Source organism: Capricornis sumatraensis, chromosome 7 (genome assembly GCF_032405125.1).
Source record: "Capricornis sumatraensis isolate serow.1 chromosome 7, serow.2, whole genome shotgun sequence".
Taxonomy (NCBI): domain Eukaryota; kingdom Metazoa; phylum Chordata; class Mammalia; order Artiodactyla; family Bovidae; genus Capricornis; species Capricornis sumatraensis.
Window position 1 is genome coordinate 92,427,506 of NC_091075.1, and position 16,375 is coordinate 92,443,880.

General features: G+C 43.1%; 1 protein-coding gene across 1 annotated transcript in view; it reads left to right on the forward strand.

Annotated features, from left to right (window-relative positions):
* The window catches only part of PARM1 (prostate androgen-regulated mucin-like protein 1), a 131,159-nt gene that overhangs the window by 85,321 nt on the left and 29,463 nt on the right, over positions 1 to 16,375 (forward strand). The gene's annotated exons all lie outside the window — the stretch shown is intronic.

Sequence of the window (16,375 nt, forward strand, 5' to 3'; positions counted from 1 at the left end):
TCTTCACATATGTCACAGGGAATGTAAATGAGTGAGACTGGGTAAGCTAAGGGTTAACAGCTTACTGACTTTGGATGGAGCTTCCTAGCTTTCCATTCCAGCTCCTGACCTTGAGCAAGTCACTTCATCTCTTTGTGCCTTGTTTTTCCTCATCTGTAAAATTGAGATAAAGAAGACTCTATCATACATGGTTCTTGTGGAGATTAAATGAAATGACATATATAAGTGCTTAGAATAGTTCCTGGCAGGGAGTAAGTACTCAGGAAATGTCAGCTGTCATTATGATTGTGCTCTATGTTTTAATGCCGTATTTACCTCATGAAAACAGTCAAAGAAAGTAGAGCGGGGGTGGAGAGAATGCTTGTTATTTCAAGTCACTGATATATTTCATGAGAAAGACAGTAAATTCTATGAAACATCACATTTGTTTTTATTCTTCCAGCCACTCATAAAGTTGGTATTAGTTTTATCTTGATTTTGCAATCTTGGAAATTATGACAGAGATTTAGGGTCTTTTCTGAGGTCACATGCATCTGACATTGAAGTGAAATCTGTACCCTTTGGGGTATTGGGCAGGAAAAGGCCTTAGTGGGAACATTTAGCTTCTTGATTAAGAAACAGTGAATTAAGAACAGCCAGAAGGTGAAAGAGAAAATGAAGCTTTAGCTCCTTGCCTTGGTCATCTTGCCAGAGACATAAACACAGAGGGAAATATTTGTGACTGAGCCAAACAGGACCAGCTAGGGTCAAAGAAATGGTTATGACCGAGGAGAAATTAACATCTTCTAACAAACAATGAGCAACCACTGTGAATGGAAATCTTGGTAAACAGTGGAGGTGGGGAGAAACAGAACTAAGCTTGACAAGACATAACTTCTCATAGAAGAGCTCATAGTTTACTAAGGGAAAAAGTCCAAAAGAATTGCAAATTCTTATTTCAAAGGTCCAGCATATATCAGTGAGAGTCCCAACAAGAGCAAGAGATATTAATATAATCAAACTGTGATAAAGGAATGAATTACAGAGTTACAGCTGGGGCATAAGAAAACCACAGGGGATCGTAATTGCAGAGCTGTCATAAGTCAGGCCTTGGAGGAGAGAAGGGTAAACCAGAACCCAGAAGGTGAATCCTGTAGAACAGACCACCTTGGGAGGGGCAGTGACTCAGACGAGGGACAAAGCTAACTCAAGGTTAACTTCTGGAAGTGAAGGGGATCAATGCTCTGCCCTCTCTCTCCCCTTGCCCTCTGATGTACGGCCAGATGCCAAGGACGAGAAGCCCACTGTGGTCCATATAGTTCAGCCTCCTGGAGGGCAGGTCAGAGAGCAAAGTGGAGAAAGGTGGAGAGTGGATCTGGAAAGGTGAAAGGAGGAACTCACAGTTCAAAAATTGCTTCCTCTGTCCCCATTATCATCCTATGTGTACCGCAGCTAGCACTTGGCACATTGCACTTAGATGTGTCCTTTCAAGAATTCATCTGCCAGTGCAGGAGACATAAGAAATGTGGGTTCAATCCCTGGGTCGGGAAGATCCCCTGGAGAAGAAAATGGCAACACACTCCAGTACTCTTGCCTGGAGAATCCCATGGATGGAGGAGCCTGGCAGGCTACAGTCCATGGAGTCACAAAGAGCGAACTGAAGTGACTGAGCATGCACGCACATTTCTGTCTTTGCTTTCTGCCGCATCCCCACTTTCTGTCATGCTTTCCGTGCTCTCAGCTGCCATGAACATTTCGAGCCTGGACTTGGCATCTGGATCAGAGTGGGTGTTGACTCAGTCCCTAACAAAGGTGCCATCCAAGGACAGGCTTGCCACCTGTGGTCCTGTCTCTTCTCTTTCTTAATCCAGACCTCATCACCTCCAGCATGGAATTGCATCTTCAGTTTTCTAACTAGTCTCCCGTTCTCCACCCTCCACTCTCTCCTGTTTCTGCCCTCTTCAGGGTACCATGGATGTGATGGACCAATATTCTGAGCACCTACTCCGAGCTTGGCATGCAAGAATCTCCCTAATCTGACACAACCTACTACTTTATTCAAGTCCCTTGTTTTTATAGGGAAGCTTATCTAAGAGAGACCTGTTCCACTGTTCTGGCTTGTATTTTAGACCATGTATCTTGATTTCCTCAACTCACAGCCAACAAGGCTAAGAGACAAAAAATCAGTGACAGAGCTGGGTCATGCACCAGAAAGTTATAGTTTTAGGGAATAGGGCCCCCAGTAGGAACTGCAGAGTGAATGAATGAAGGAATGATTGAATGACTGGAGGAGAAGGTGTGGCAGGTGAGAGGAAAATCCCTGAGCATGGCCAGTATACATTTCCTAAACCCAGCAGGGTTTATCCCTTATGACCTATTAAATCAAAGAATATTTATTTTGCATCCACCAGGACCCTATGCTTGATGCAAAGAAGTACTAATAAGTAGAAGACTTGTCCTCTGAGATTTTATAGTTCTGTAGCTCTTCAATCACCAAGTCGTGTCTGACTCTTTGTAACTCCATGGACTGCCGCACACCAGGCTTCCCTGTCCTTCACTATTTCCCAGAGTTTACTCAGACTCATGTCCACTGAGTCGATAATGCCATCCAACCATCTCATCTTCTGATGCCCCCTTCTCTTCCTGCCCTCATTCTTTACCAGCACCAGGGTCTTTTCCATTGATTCAGCTCTTCGCATCAGGTGGCCAAAATATTGGAGCTTCAGCTTCAGCATCAGTCCTTCCAATGAATATTCAGGGTTGATTTCCTTTAGGATTGACTGGTTTTATAGTTTAAGTTAAAAGAAAGAGCACAAGTAACGCTTAACACCATTCCTTTGTTTCTTTTTTTAAAAAAATATAATGCCATTTATTTAGAGCACCTTTCATTTGAAGCATGGTTAATTATCCTTATTTTATTTACTCCAGGGCAGGAAGCACAATGAGGCTAAGTGACAGCATTTCCAACTCGTTTGTTGACTATGATGGCTACTTCATTTCTTCTACAGGATCGTTGCCCACAGTAATAGATATAAATGGTCATCCTTCTTAAATTCTCCCATCCTCATTCATTTTAGTTCACTGATTCCTAAAATATCTATGTTCACTCTTGCCATCTCCTGTTTGACCACTTCCAGTTTACCGTGATTCATGGACCTGACATTCCAGGTTCCTATGCAATATTGTTCTTTACAGCATCAGACTTTACTTTCACCACCAGACACATCCACAGCTGGGCATCATTTCCTCTTTGGTTTAGCCTCTTCTTTCCTTCTGGAGCTGTTTCTCCATTCTTCTCCTTATTGGATACCTACTGACCTGGTGGTCTCAGTGTCATATCTTTTTGCTTTTTCTTACTGTTGCATACTGTTCATGAGTTGTGGGAGAGGAAGGGAATTGGGACCCAAGGAGAAGACAGGGCAGGGTAGACTGAGGTGCTTGTGTGCCGCACACACCTGGGTTCCGCAGATGCAAGCACAGAACTTGCTCTCATCGAGGTCTCCAGTCCCCTCCACACTGCCACCTCTGGGGGTTAATTCTCAGTCCTGGTATAACCCAACCTAGCCCTGGACATGGATGGCCACTGGCCTTTCTGAAGCACTGTTTCCACTTGACCTCTGAGACGCCCCTCTCTTGGTTCGTCACCTGCCTGGCCGGCTGCTCCTTCCCAGTGCCTGTGGCCTTACTTTGCCCCCTCACCTTTCTACACTGGATCACCCCCGGGCCAACCCTGTCTTCCTATCCCCCCAGCCTCTCCACACTCCTTTTCTCCCCACACTCCCCACACTGTGACCTCATCCTGCCTCCTGACTGAAATGCCATCCACATGCTGATAACCCAGAGATGTGAAACTCTACCCCTGTTTTGTTTCGTTGAACTGAAGACATGTCAACACCCAGCTGTCGATGAACTCATGGTCTCCACTTGGGTGGCTCTTGGGTGGTTCAGATGACATGTGGATCAGGTGAGCTGCTGATTCTCTCACCCCTCCGTCTGCTCCTCTCTCAGAAACCACGGGCTAATCCTAGACTCTTTCCTCATAGACGCTGCATCCGGTCTCTCAGAATTTCCCCTCACGCTGCTGTCCTCTCTCACATGTGGGACTTGAACACCCTGTAACTGATCTCTACTCACCGCATCTTCCAGAGAGATGCTTTTCAAGACCCAGGACAGATCCTGTCCTCCTTGGCTTTAACGCTCTGTTTGCTTGCGCTTTACTTTTCACCTTTGAATTTTATATTGGAGTATGCAACCCACTCCAGTACTCTTGCTTGGAAACTCCCATGGACGGAGGAGCCTGGTAGGCTAGCTTCTGTGGGGTCGCACAGAGTCAGACACGACTGAAGCGACTTAGCGGCGGCATGGTTGATTAACAGTGTTGTGGTCATTTCAGGTGCACAGCAGAGTGACTCAGCCACACAGATACATGTATCCATTCTCCCCCAAACTCCCTCCCATCCAGGCTGTCATGTGACATCAAGCAGAGTTCCCTATGCTATACAATAGGGAACTGCTTATAGCAATGTGTACCTGCCCATCCCGAACTCCCTAACTATCCCTTCCTCCTACCCTTCCCAGTTGGTAACCATAAATCCATTCTCTAAGTCTGTGAATCTGTTTCTGTTTTGTAAGTAAATTCATTTTTGTCATATATTTTTAGATTCTGCATATAAGGGAAGTCATACAATATTTTTCCTTCTCTGACTTACTTCACTCAGTTTAACAATTTCTAGGTCCATCCATATTCAAATGGCATTATTTCATTCTTTGGGCTTCTGTGGTGGCTTAGATGGTAAAGAATCTACCTGGAGTGCAGGAGATCTGGGTTCGATCCCTGGGTCGGGAAGATCCCCTGGAGAAGGGAATGGCAACCCACTCCAGTATTCTTGCCTGAAGAATTCCATGGGCAGAGGAGCCCGGCAGTCTACAGTCCATGGGGTCACAAAGAGTCGGATACGACTGAGCAACTAACACACACACACACACACACACACACGCACACGCACACGCACAAAATTCCATAGTACAGATGTAACATATCTTCTTTATCCATTCCTCTGTCAACGGACATTTAGGTTGTGTCATGCCTTGGCTATCGTAAACAGTACTGCAATGAACATGGAGCTGCATGTATCCTTTCAGACCATGTTTTCCACAGATATATGATCAAAAGTGGGACTGCAGGGTCATATGGTAGCTCTATATTTAGCTTTTTAAGGAACCTTCATACTGTTCTCCATAGTGGCTGTACCAATTTACATTCCATGTTGCTGGCGATGCTTGCACTTTTAAATCAGAGTAAAACCCGAGGTCTGTATCATGTCTGTAGTGCTCAAAATGCCCTGAACCTGCCCTGTCTCTCTGCCCTCACCTGCTTCCACTTTCATCAGCAAGTACACTGGCAATCTTACCGCTTCTTGAACAAATTGCAGACACTATTGCCCCCGGGCCTTTACACTTACATTTTCCTGTCAAGTCTTTAAAGGCTCCCTCCTTTTCATCAGGAAGGACTTTGTTTAGCTGTCATCTGCTCAAGAGGCAGATACCTCTTGATACTTCATACCCTGTCTGGAATAGTAATCGCATCAACATGGATCCCTTTACCCTACTTGCCTTTTGATCACTTACCACTTTCTGACATTATCTCATTTATTTGGTGGGTAAGGGTCTGTTTCTGCCACCAGACTATCAGCTCATGAAAACAAGGATGTTGTTCACAAAGAGGAACATCCCCAACCACTGTAAGTTACACTCCCCAAACTAGTTTCACTCCTCAACACCTGAAACAGAGCCTGATGGGTGATAGACCCACACTAACATGTGCTGAATAAATGAATGAGTCAATCAGCCCGTACCAGAGAAGCAATTTAATGTCTCTGAGCCTTGGTTTCTCATCAATAAAAGGAATAAACATAGTCTCCAAGTGATGAGGTTATTTAAAAGTTTAGTTGAGATAAGAAATATACAGCATAGTGGCTGTTGAGCAACGGCTCAGTTGATGCCTCTGCTTGTTATTTTACTATTATTTACCACTATCAACAGCATGATTATTGTTATTATTCTGCTGTTGTGATTACTATTATCATTGCCACTGTCTTTATCATAATGAAGAATGATATTATCTTCAACAAAGTCTTATTGAACTTTCACTGGGAATCAGGCCTCTGGCTAGGCAGTGAGCATTTGGTGGTGAATAAAACAGTCCCCCATCTTGTGGAGTTTACAGTGTTGTATGTACACAGCATGGCAAGTAGCCTAAGCCTGGTTGATCCTAGGATGTGTGAAGGAAGACACTGCAGAAGAAGAGGAAGGAAGATTTTAGGACCACTGTAGCAGGATGAGACAACTGACTTTACTTAATGAGCCACTGATGGTCACCAAAGGCTTTGGATCAGGGGAAGAAAATGTTGAGCATTATACTTTAAGAGTCCTCTCACACTGTTGGTGGGAATGCAAACTAGTAGAGCCATCGTGGAGAACAGTGTGGAGATTCCTTAAAAAACTGGAAATAGGACTGCCATATGACCCAACAATCCCACTGCTGGGCATACACACCAAGGAAACCAGAATCGAAAGAGACACGTGTACCCCAGTGTTCACTGAAGCACTGTTTATAATAGCCAGGACATGGAAGCAACCTAGATGTCCATCAGCAGATGAATGGATAAGAAAGCTGTGGTACATATACACAATGGAGTATTACTCAGCCATTAAAAATAATGCATTTGAATCAGTTCTAATGAGGAGGATGAAACTGGAGCCTATTATTCAGAGTGAAGTAACCCAGAAAGAAAAACACCAATACAGTATACTAACACATATATATGGAATTTAGAAAGATGGTAATGATAACCCTGTATGCAAGACAGCAAAAGAGACACAGATGTATAGAACAGACTTTTGGACTCTGAGGGAGAGGGCAAGGGTGGGATGATCTGGGAGAATGGCATTGAAACATGTATATTATCATATGTGAAACGGATCACCAGTCCAGGTTCAATGCACGATACAGGATGCTTGGGGCTGGTGCACTTGGATGACTCAGAGGGATGGTATGGGGAGGGAGGTGGGAGGGGAGTTCAGGATGGGGAACACGTGTGCACCCATGGCGGATTCATGTCGATGTATGGCAAAACCAATACAATATTGTAAAATAATTAGCCTCCAATTAAAATAAACAAATTTTTAAAAAAAGAGTATCCAACTGGTAGGAGTACATATATGTAGATTGCAGGAAGTTCAGGACTGGAAACTTATAGATCAGTTTACACCTGGTTTCTGGTTTGCCATTAACACTGACAGACTATATTACTCACAACTCTGACTTTAAGGGCTCTTCTCTATAAAGTGAATACAAGAGAGACAGTCTTTCAGGGGTTGTGTGTATGTATGTGTGTGGGGTGTTTTTTTTTCTTCTTTTTTCTTTTTGGCTTACCGTACCATGAAAATTGTTTATTAGAATCATCCAAGAAGAGGAAATGAGATTCACATTCATATGAAGTTTACTGAGAATTTACATATTCCTAAAATGGGCTAGTGATTCACACAGATTATCTTCAGAACATTCAGAATCTTCATCTTATCCTCAGAACATTCCAGTGAAGTGAGCTGGATGCTATCTATTCTTTTTTTTTTTTTTCAAGATTTATTTGTTTATTTGTTGGCTGTGGTTGGTCTTTGTTGTTGCACACAGGCTTTTTCTAGTTGCAGCAGGCGGGGGCTACTCTCTAGTTGCGTTGTGAGGGCTTCTCATTGCAGTGGCTTCTCTTGTTGGAAAACACAGGCTCTAGAGCACCAGTTCAGTAGCTGTGGCACACAGGCCTTGTTGCTCCACCACATGTGGGATCTTCCCAGACCAGGGATCAAACTGGTGTCACTTGCATTGCAAAGAGGATTCTTAACCACTGGACCACCAGGGAAGCCTGGTATCTGTTCTATATGTGATTAAATTGGCTCAGAGAGGTTAAATGACTTCAGTTTTGACTTGAGTGACTTGGCCAGGGTTCAAATTAATTCTTCTGAGGGACCCTGAGTCTTCCTTCCACCATACCCATCCTAGTTGAATTCATAGAAATGAAAAGGTTGTAAGGATCCATGGCCTCCAGACCTGCTGTGAAAATGAGCCACATGAGATGTCAAATGCCCGGTGCTGCCAGCTGGGCCTGAGGGGCAGGGCCGCCAGATGGGAGGAGAAGCCCACGGCAGCTGCAGCCATCCCAAAGCAGCTGTGCAGACAGAACGAGTTTTCAGTTTTGTCTTTCAGTTTTTATTTGGCTTTTGAAGGAAAAGAGAAATGTGGTGTGTTACGTATGGGTCATCTTGTGTTATTAAATCAGAGTTCTTCAAGGGTGAAGACTGGGCCTGTGATAAGTTTGTGATGTCCTGAACTAGATTGAGTGGTGCCATGCAACAGCTTGAGAGGCAAACGGATATCGCACACAAAATTACACTCAAATTGTCCCTAATTCCTGCAAATGCAAAATTTCAAATTATACTCACTGTGCTTGCTGCAGACTGGATATTCTCTTTTGTCTGTATGATCCAGGTGTCCACTGGTCTTAGTCCTTCCTAAGCTTTCCAATACAAAGAGAAGGACTCCTAAATGTGAAAATGGGTGAAGGCCTTTGAACTTTAAATTGCTAGTCTGACTCTGTGTCTATTCATTACGAACTGTGCTAATAAATACCCTGAAAGAAAGGGCACCAGGCAGGCACAGACATCTAATCCTCTCTGCATCTATACCTATGTAGGACTTTCAGCTGTCAAAACACCTCCTTATTCCAGGCTAACTCTTAGGATGAAAACAGATTTGAAAAACGAATTAACTCCTAGAAAAGGGGGAAGAATCATTTTTAAAGTATACTTTGAAAGATTCTAGGGGTAAAAAAATATATCTTATAGTAAATTAATGACCAGTATATTTAGATGATATATTCAAAATATATAAGGGAGGAATGATGATTTAACAAACAAACATAAAATAACATTAAACATTTATGGATCAGATTCTTTCAGATTGCTCAGAATGCATCAGGGAACAATAATCCTAAAAAAGTACTGTAGCTAACTTAGGCTCAGTTTTACACATATTAAATCACGGTACATGCCCAGGCCTGGTGAATGGCACCAACATCTTTTACTTCAATCCTCCATCACCAAATCCTGTTGGTTTGAACTCTTAATAGGTCCCAAATTCATCCACTTCTCTCACTCTCATTTTCATGTCAAAGCTCCCATAATCCCCCTGTGATAGCCCCTGACTGGTCCGTTCATGTCCTCTCCTGCACCAATCTACCATCTTGCTGGTTCTCCACACAGGAGCCAGAATGATAATTAAACACAAATCTGATCAAAACATGTATAAGCTCACTATCACCAACATCCCAGCCCCTCTGGGGCATCCACTGCTCTTAGGATGAAATCTACAAGCCCGCAGGGCCCCAGCAGGTGTAGGGCTTGCCCACCAAGCCTGCCTCATCACAATGCCTACCCCTCCATCTCTCCGTCTCCCATGCCATCTCTCTCCTGGTTCCATGTACCTGTGACTCTCCCTCTTGTCACAGGGCCTTTCTTAGCCTGGATGCTTCTACCTGGAACCTTCCCACAACATGTCATCACTTCACCCAGTGAATTCAAGGCTCAAACATCACCTGTTCAGGAAGTCTCTGCTGGGGCCCCCAGTCCAGCTCTGGACTGTTACAAATTCAGTTGTTACAAACTCACAATTCAGTTCTTTGCAGTGTGCTTATATATTTATTTGTGTGGCTCTTTGTTCACAGCTTACACTGCTTTTTCAGGTACATGATGGGATGGGTGTTGTCTGTTTGGGCTCACAGATATATCCCCAGCACCTAATAGTGCCTGGCTCAGTGCAGATGCACAATCAATGTTTGATGAATGACTAAATGAATGGCTTTTAATGACTAAATATGAAGCTTTAGACAATAAAGATGTGTATTCACTTCACCTCATAAATTATAAACTTTGAATTGAAAATGAAGAGAAATTAAACATTTTTACATTATCTTAATCTGTTTTGTCTACTATGACAAAAATTCCATAAACTGGGTGATTTAACCACAAATATTTATTTCTCACAGTTATAGAGGCTAGGAAGTTCAAGATCAAAGCACCAGCATTCCTAGTTCAGAGCTGGTGACTTACTGCTATGTTATCCCACCACAAAAGAGGTGAGGGCACTCTCTGAGGTCTGTTTCATAAGGACACTAATCCTTTTCACAAGGGCTCCACCCTCATGACGTAAGAACCTCCCAAAGGCCTCGCCTCTTAATACCATCACATTGCAGGTTAGCACTGTCACATATAAATTTGGGGGGTACATATAAATTTTGGGATCCTGAAGACCTGTACACAGCCCTCTAATACACCATCATCGTCGTTGTTGTTCAGTCACTAAGTCACGTTCGACTCTGGCCCCGTGAACTGTACCCCACCAAGCTCCTCTGTCCTCCACTATATCCTGGAGTTTGCTCAAATTCGTGTCCATTGAGTCAGTGATGGTATCTAACCATTTCATCTTATGTTGTCCCCTTCTCCTTTTTCCTTCAATCTTTCCCAGCATCAGGGTCTTTTCCAATGAGTTGGCTCTTCGCATCAGGTGGCCAAAGTATTGAGGCTTCAGCTTCAACATCAATCCTTCCAATGAATATTCAGAGTCGATTTCATTTAGGATTGACTGGTTTGATCTTCCTGCAGTCCAAGGGACTCTCAAGAGTCTTCTCTACACACAACTCAAAAGCATCAGTTCTTTAGTGCTCAGCCTTTTTTTTGCTCCAACTCTCACATCTGTATATAACTACTGGAAAAACCACAGCTTTGACTATATATATGAACTTTTGTTGGCAAAGTGATATCTCTTGCCTTCTAATACATTGTCAAGGTTTGTCATATATTTTTTTGGTCTCCAAAATCACTGTGGAAGGTGACTGCAGCCATGACATTAAAAGACACTTGCTCCTTGGAAGGAAAGCTATAACCATCATTCTAGACATCTGAAGGGCTGTCTGCCTCCATATGGGGTTCTACCCACCCCCTTCCTACCATGCTTCTCTTTTCCCATGATGCTGGCTCCTGTCTTTGGTCCCCATGGACTGCAAGGCTAACAAGAGTATGAACTGGTGTAAGCCCTCACTCACATTTTTTTCTTTTGTACCCGATTCTTCACACTTAAGCTAAACCCCTAAGCTTGCTAATGCTCATACACTCCCATAAGGAGCTCCAACTCAGATAATATTTTAGATTTAAAAATATTCTGAATTCTACCACTTTTATTTCTCCTTTGGTTTACTTTTCACTTTTTATTTTTTAACCCCCAAAACATTTTGTATGGGGTACAATCAATTAACAATGTTGTGGGAATTTTAGGTGAACAGCAAAGGGACTCAGTTATACATATACATGTATCCATTCTCCTCCCAACCCCCTCTCCCATCCAGGCTACCACATAACACTGAGCAGAGTTCCATGGTCTATACAGTAGGTCTTTGTTGGTTATCCATTTTAAATATAGCACTGTGTACATGACCTTCCCAAAGTCCCTAACTATCCCTTCCCTCACCCCCCAGCATCCTTTGTTTACTTTTACTACCTAAATCTTAATCTGGCTTTAAAATATTTCTAAAACATCCTTTGAAAAATCTATGGCAAGGTAATAAAATCAGCTAGTTACCACCGATGTCGTTATCTAGTAGCAATGTAACCCCATCATATATTTTAATTGTCTCAGTATCACCTTTCATTACATTTGGAAAGTTAGTCTCCATGGAACACTTTCTTTCTTTCTGGTTCAAATATGTTCATCAGTCACATATGACTAAATGACTAAGTGATTTTGGAAATGCTTCACTGAGGACCTGGGATTTAGCTTATAAGCACAGCTGATATCAGAAATGAATCTATGGCTTGTTGGCTCCTTGGGAAAACCTGTTGGAATATACCTGATTCCACATCCAGACTGAACTCTTACTGTAATCTTCTGAATCAAAGGAGCGTGTTTTTTGGTTGCAGAATGCTAACAGGAACGTGAGACTAGATCAGCACTAACCCGCCGTCTTCATCAGAAAACGTTCCACAACTCCCACCTCGGTGTGTTGAGTCAGGAATATTGCATTCGGAGGACACATGATGGATGCTAAGTTGACGTTGTCCTCAGCATGCCTTGCTTCTCAGGTCCTGGGAAAGAAAAACACTGGCCAGCAAGAGACAACATTTTATTTTACAGTATCTTGCTTTTGTCATCAGACCCACAGCCTTCAGGGATAGAATGCAGGCTCCAAAACTTAAGGTGAACTTAGGTTAAAGTCATAAATCTCAGTAAGTCCATGGAAGTGGGCCATCAAAAACATTTTGCCATACTTCTGTTTAGTGAAATTATGGGGTCATTTCCAAGCCAAGCTCTAGAAGCGTAAAAATGTTACTCATAGTACAAATTTTGGCATCAGACTGCCCTGTTCAGATCTCACCAATGCCATTGGCTAGATGGAAGACCTGAAGTTTATTCATCACTGAGTATCACGTTTTCCTCATCTATAAATGGAAGGTAATAATAGCACTCACTTTATAGGATTCTTTTTAGGATTAAATGAGACAAGTATACAAAGAGTCTCTTACATAGTTAACACTAAATCAGTGTTAGCTATTATTATTATTACAGTTGGGTGTCTAATTTTCAGTGTGGATACCAACAAGAGTTTGACTCTTCTAGACTTTGACTTTTTTTAACTAGAAAAAATAAATGTTTGTAAAAACACCTTGAGATTCCCCAAGAGGATTATTACTATAGATATTAGGTAGTCAAGATCCATTTAAGCACCTGTTTATAACACAGTTCAGAAAAGGATAATCCACAAAGTGTGAAAGAGAAAAGTAACTATGTTCACACTGGAAATTAGCAAGTCTTTCATGAAACTTGGAAAATCCAAAGTAAAGAAGTAAAGAGTGCAAACAACTAGAGATTTCTAGCTGGGAGAAAGTAAATCATGGAGAAGAAAGGACACAGAAGCTGAGCTTGAAGGATTTTGCCCAGGCTCCACTTGTACCTGATGGTAGAAGATTAAGACCTAGAGCATGCCTTCTTTCTTAACTGGCATCCAAGTTTGGAAATTACTTTCTTGGCAGTCTGAGTTTGGGAGAAATTAAAACTTGGTAAAATACAGTCTCCAAAAGCAGGTTCCTACCTGGCCTTAGTGATTAATTACATGGAGGCAAAGCTAAATTAACTAATGGTTCCAGAGTGATCCTTAAGTTCTTGGGCTGCAGTAACTATACTGATGTCACTGCCCTTGGTCAAGGTGTTGAGACAGGTGACCTGAAACTGACTCTCTGCTTCCCAGCCAAGAGTCATTTTTCCATGATAGACTGGCTTACTATTTGGCAAACAGAGTTAGAGCTCTGTCTTGGGCCCTGAGAAGCTCCTCCCTTCCTTCTTGATGCATCCTTGGAACCAAGAAAATGTCAGTGTGGAAAATCTTATTTGCCAAGGCTAGGGAGCCTCAAAGGGATCTGAGCCTTCACCTGCAGACTAGATGACTCTCAAAAAGGGCATATACAAATTTTCTGGCTTATTTTTCTCTTCAGTATTGTTTTATCTGGAGAAGGAAATGGCAACCCACTCCAGTATTCTTCCATGGAGAATCTTATGGACAGGGGAGCCTTTAGCCCATGGGTCACAAGAGTCAGACACGACTTAGCAACTACACCACTACCACCATTGTTTTATCTGTGGTCATGTCTCATTTTCATCACTGGACTGCTAAAGAGATAGAACAACCAAAGCAACATTTTTCAGTCTTCATGGAGATAAATGGCACCTGCAGCACATGATTTGCCCCTCTATGTGGGGCATCTGTAAAAGGGTGACTTCAGAGTGGAGATTCTCAACTTGGCCCCCTAAATTGGAAGTCAGAGGCCACAGCTAACTTCTCAGCCTGCCGCTGCCTTGCAGCTAGTGGTCCCCAGATGGAAAACTCCCAAGTTTTCAGGGTTCCCAGTTTCTCTTTGATACTCTCAAGGCTGATTGCATAAAAGATAGCAGATAGCAGAGAGATATCAGGATCTATTTACTTCTTTCTAACATGACTCCTCAGTAGAAATATCTTGTTCCTTCCGTCAAGAAACTTGATGACCCAACATGACACAGCTCACTTGCTTACACTACAGATCAGAATTTTCACAAGAAGAAAAGGAAACTTCTCCTCATCCATGACAAACAATAAAGGGGACTCTCTGATCTTTTTTTTAAAAATTAATCTCCAGAAATCTCTCCCATCCCAGTCCCTCAAAGATGACTCAGAGCCAAGATCCCCAATCATGTCAAGGTATGGTTCTCTCAGCCCAGTAGAAGCTATAATTCAGCTCAAGCTGAATTATCTTTAGTATATCAAGTAATTTTAAAAGAGTAATGATAGGCTTATAAAGGGCTTCCCAGGTGGTGCTAGTGGTAAAGAATCTGCACGCCAATATAGGAGATGTAAGAGATGCGGGTTCAATCCCTGGGTCAGGAAGATCTCCTGGAGGAGGGCATGACAACCCACTCCAGTATTCTTGCCTAGAGAATCCTCATGGACAGAGGAGCCTGGCAGGCTACAGTCTATAGGGTCGCAAAGAGTCGGACACGACTCAGGAACTTAGGCAGGCACTGAGAATCTGTCCTGCAGGAGAGAACGAGAAGCAGGGACTGACACATTTAAGGATAGATGTCAGGGTTCCTGGCTTCAGGGTTGTTAATGGGTCAGAGACGCCCAGAGATTGAGACCTTTGTACTGTACTTCGTGATGGACAAAGCATTTTAAATACACTAATTTGTAAAAGTGCTCTGAGAGCAAAGCGAGTGATTCATCAAAGCTGGGCACACAGTAAACATCAGCTGTGTGGATGATTGAATGAATTGCCACTTTACAGGGAGAGACAGGGCCACAGACACGCGCTGGAGGCAGGGAGCCATGAACCAACTTGCTCCTGACTCTTCAGCTAGCGGGTGTATAAAGCCAGTCTTCCAACCCAGGTCTTCTGGTCGCAGAAATAAGTTTAGGAAATCCAGCCTCAAGGGTAGAATTCCATTTCTGCACCAGATGAATAGGTTTTTATTAACCGCTTTTGCTAAACTCCTAAGTGGAAATGTCTACACGTCTCTGTCCAGCTCAGTGCCCGGCACAGGGCAGCAGGAGAGGAAGCGGTGCCTGCCATGACTTCTGTGACTACAACTGTTTTTCTTAATGCTTTTATTTACTGCTTTGGGCACAATGCTAGAGATGTCCCCTGAGAACCGTTGTGAAGTCAAGACTGAATTCAGCCTTTAAGGAGAGACTGTTAATAACATTCAGATGGAGGGGTCGCCCCTGTTTCGGGAAGAAGGCTCCCTCCTTGTGGGCTCCTTTTTGGTCTGGGAAGCGCCAAGTGAGAGGAATGCTCCCTGACATAATACTCAGGCAAGCTGCTGCGTGGTGATCAGCTTTCCCTGATGCTGTGGGGAAGGAGGAAGAGGACCACTGTTTGCTCTTCTTAGAAACCCAGCCTAGCTCGTATGACAGGTGTCAAAGGCGAGCTGGGGTCAGGCGACCTAATCAGGTAGTTATAACAGAGATGCTTCATTTGTGTTGGGAAAAATTGTAATTGCAAGTGAAATGAGGAAACTTTAAAACTATGGTAACCAGGACCTGTGCTGACTTGTGTGCCCCGGCTGGTATTAATTACAAACCTGCACTCCCTGCCTCCTTCAAGCACAGCTGACATGCCTGCAGGAGAGAGAAATGAAGGAAAAAGGAACACACCCTTGCTTGGGCAAATGCAAATCTTATATTATCTCAACAGAGAGCCGTGTTTCTTGTATACATTTTTGTAAGTATATGCTATCCAAGTAGGTAAGATACTTTTAAAAATTGGGATACAGTTGTTTTCCAAGGTTGTGTTAGTTTCTGCTGTAAACTACGTGAATCAGCCTTATGTATACATATCCACCCTCCCTCTTGGGCCTCCCTCTCACCCCTGCATTCCACCCCTCTGGGTCACCACGGAGCACCAAGCTGAGCTCCCCGTGCTATATAGCAGCTTCCCACTAGCTATTTATTTTACACACGGTAGTGTATATTTTAGACAAAAATAAAGCCAGTCCCTAAACCAGGGCTTCTGATTACAGGAAGTAGAAAAATACAGGGATTAGGGATCCTGCCCCAAAGTTTGAATCCCAAATCTGTCCGCTGACCATTTCTGCAAGCGAACTAGCTTTTAGGAGAGCGTGTAAACATGAAGTAAATGATTCCAATTGTGGTAATATTTGACCGATTCTGATAAAGTTCACTTCTGCCACTGTGTGACGAATTGACTGAGCAGTAATTTAATGATTTAAAGCTGCAAGAGGAACGGTGCAGCGGAGAGCACT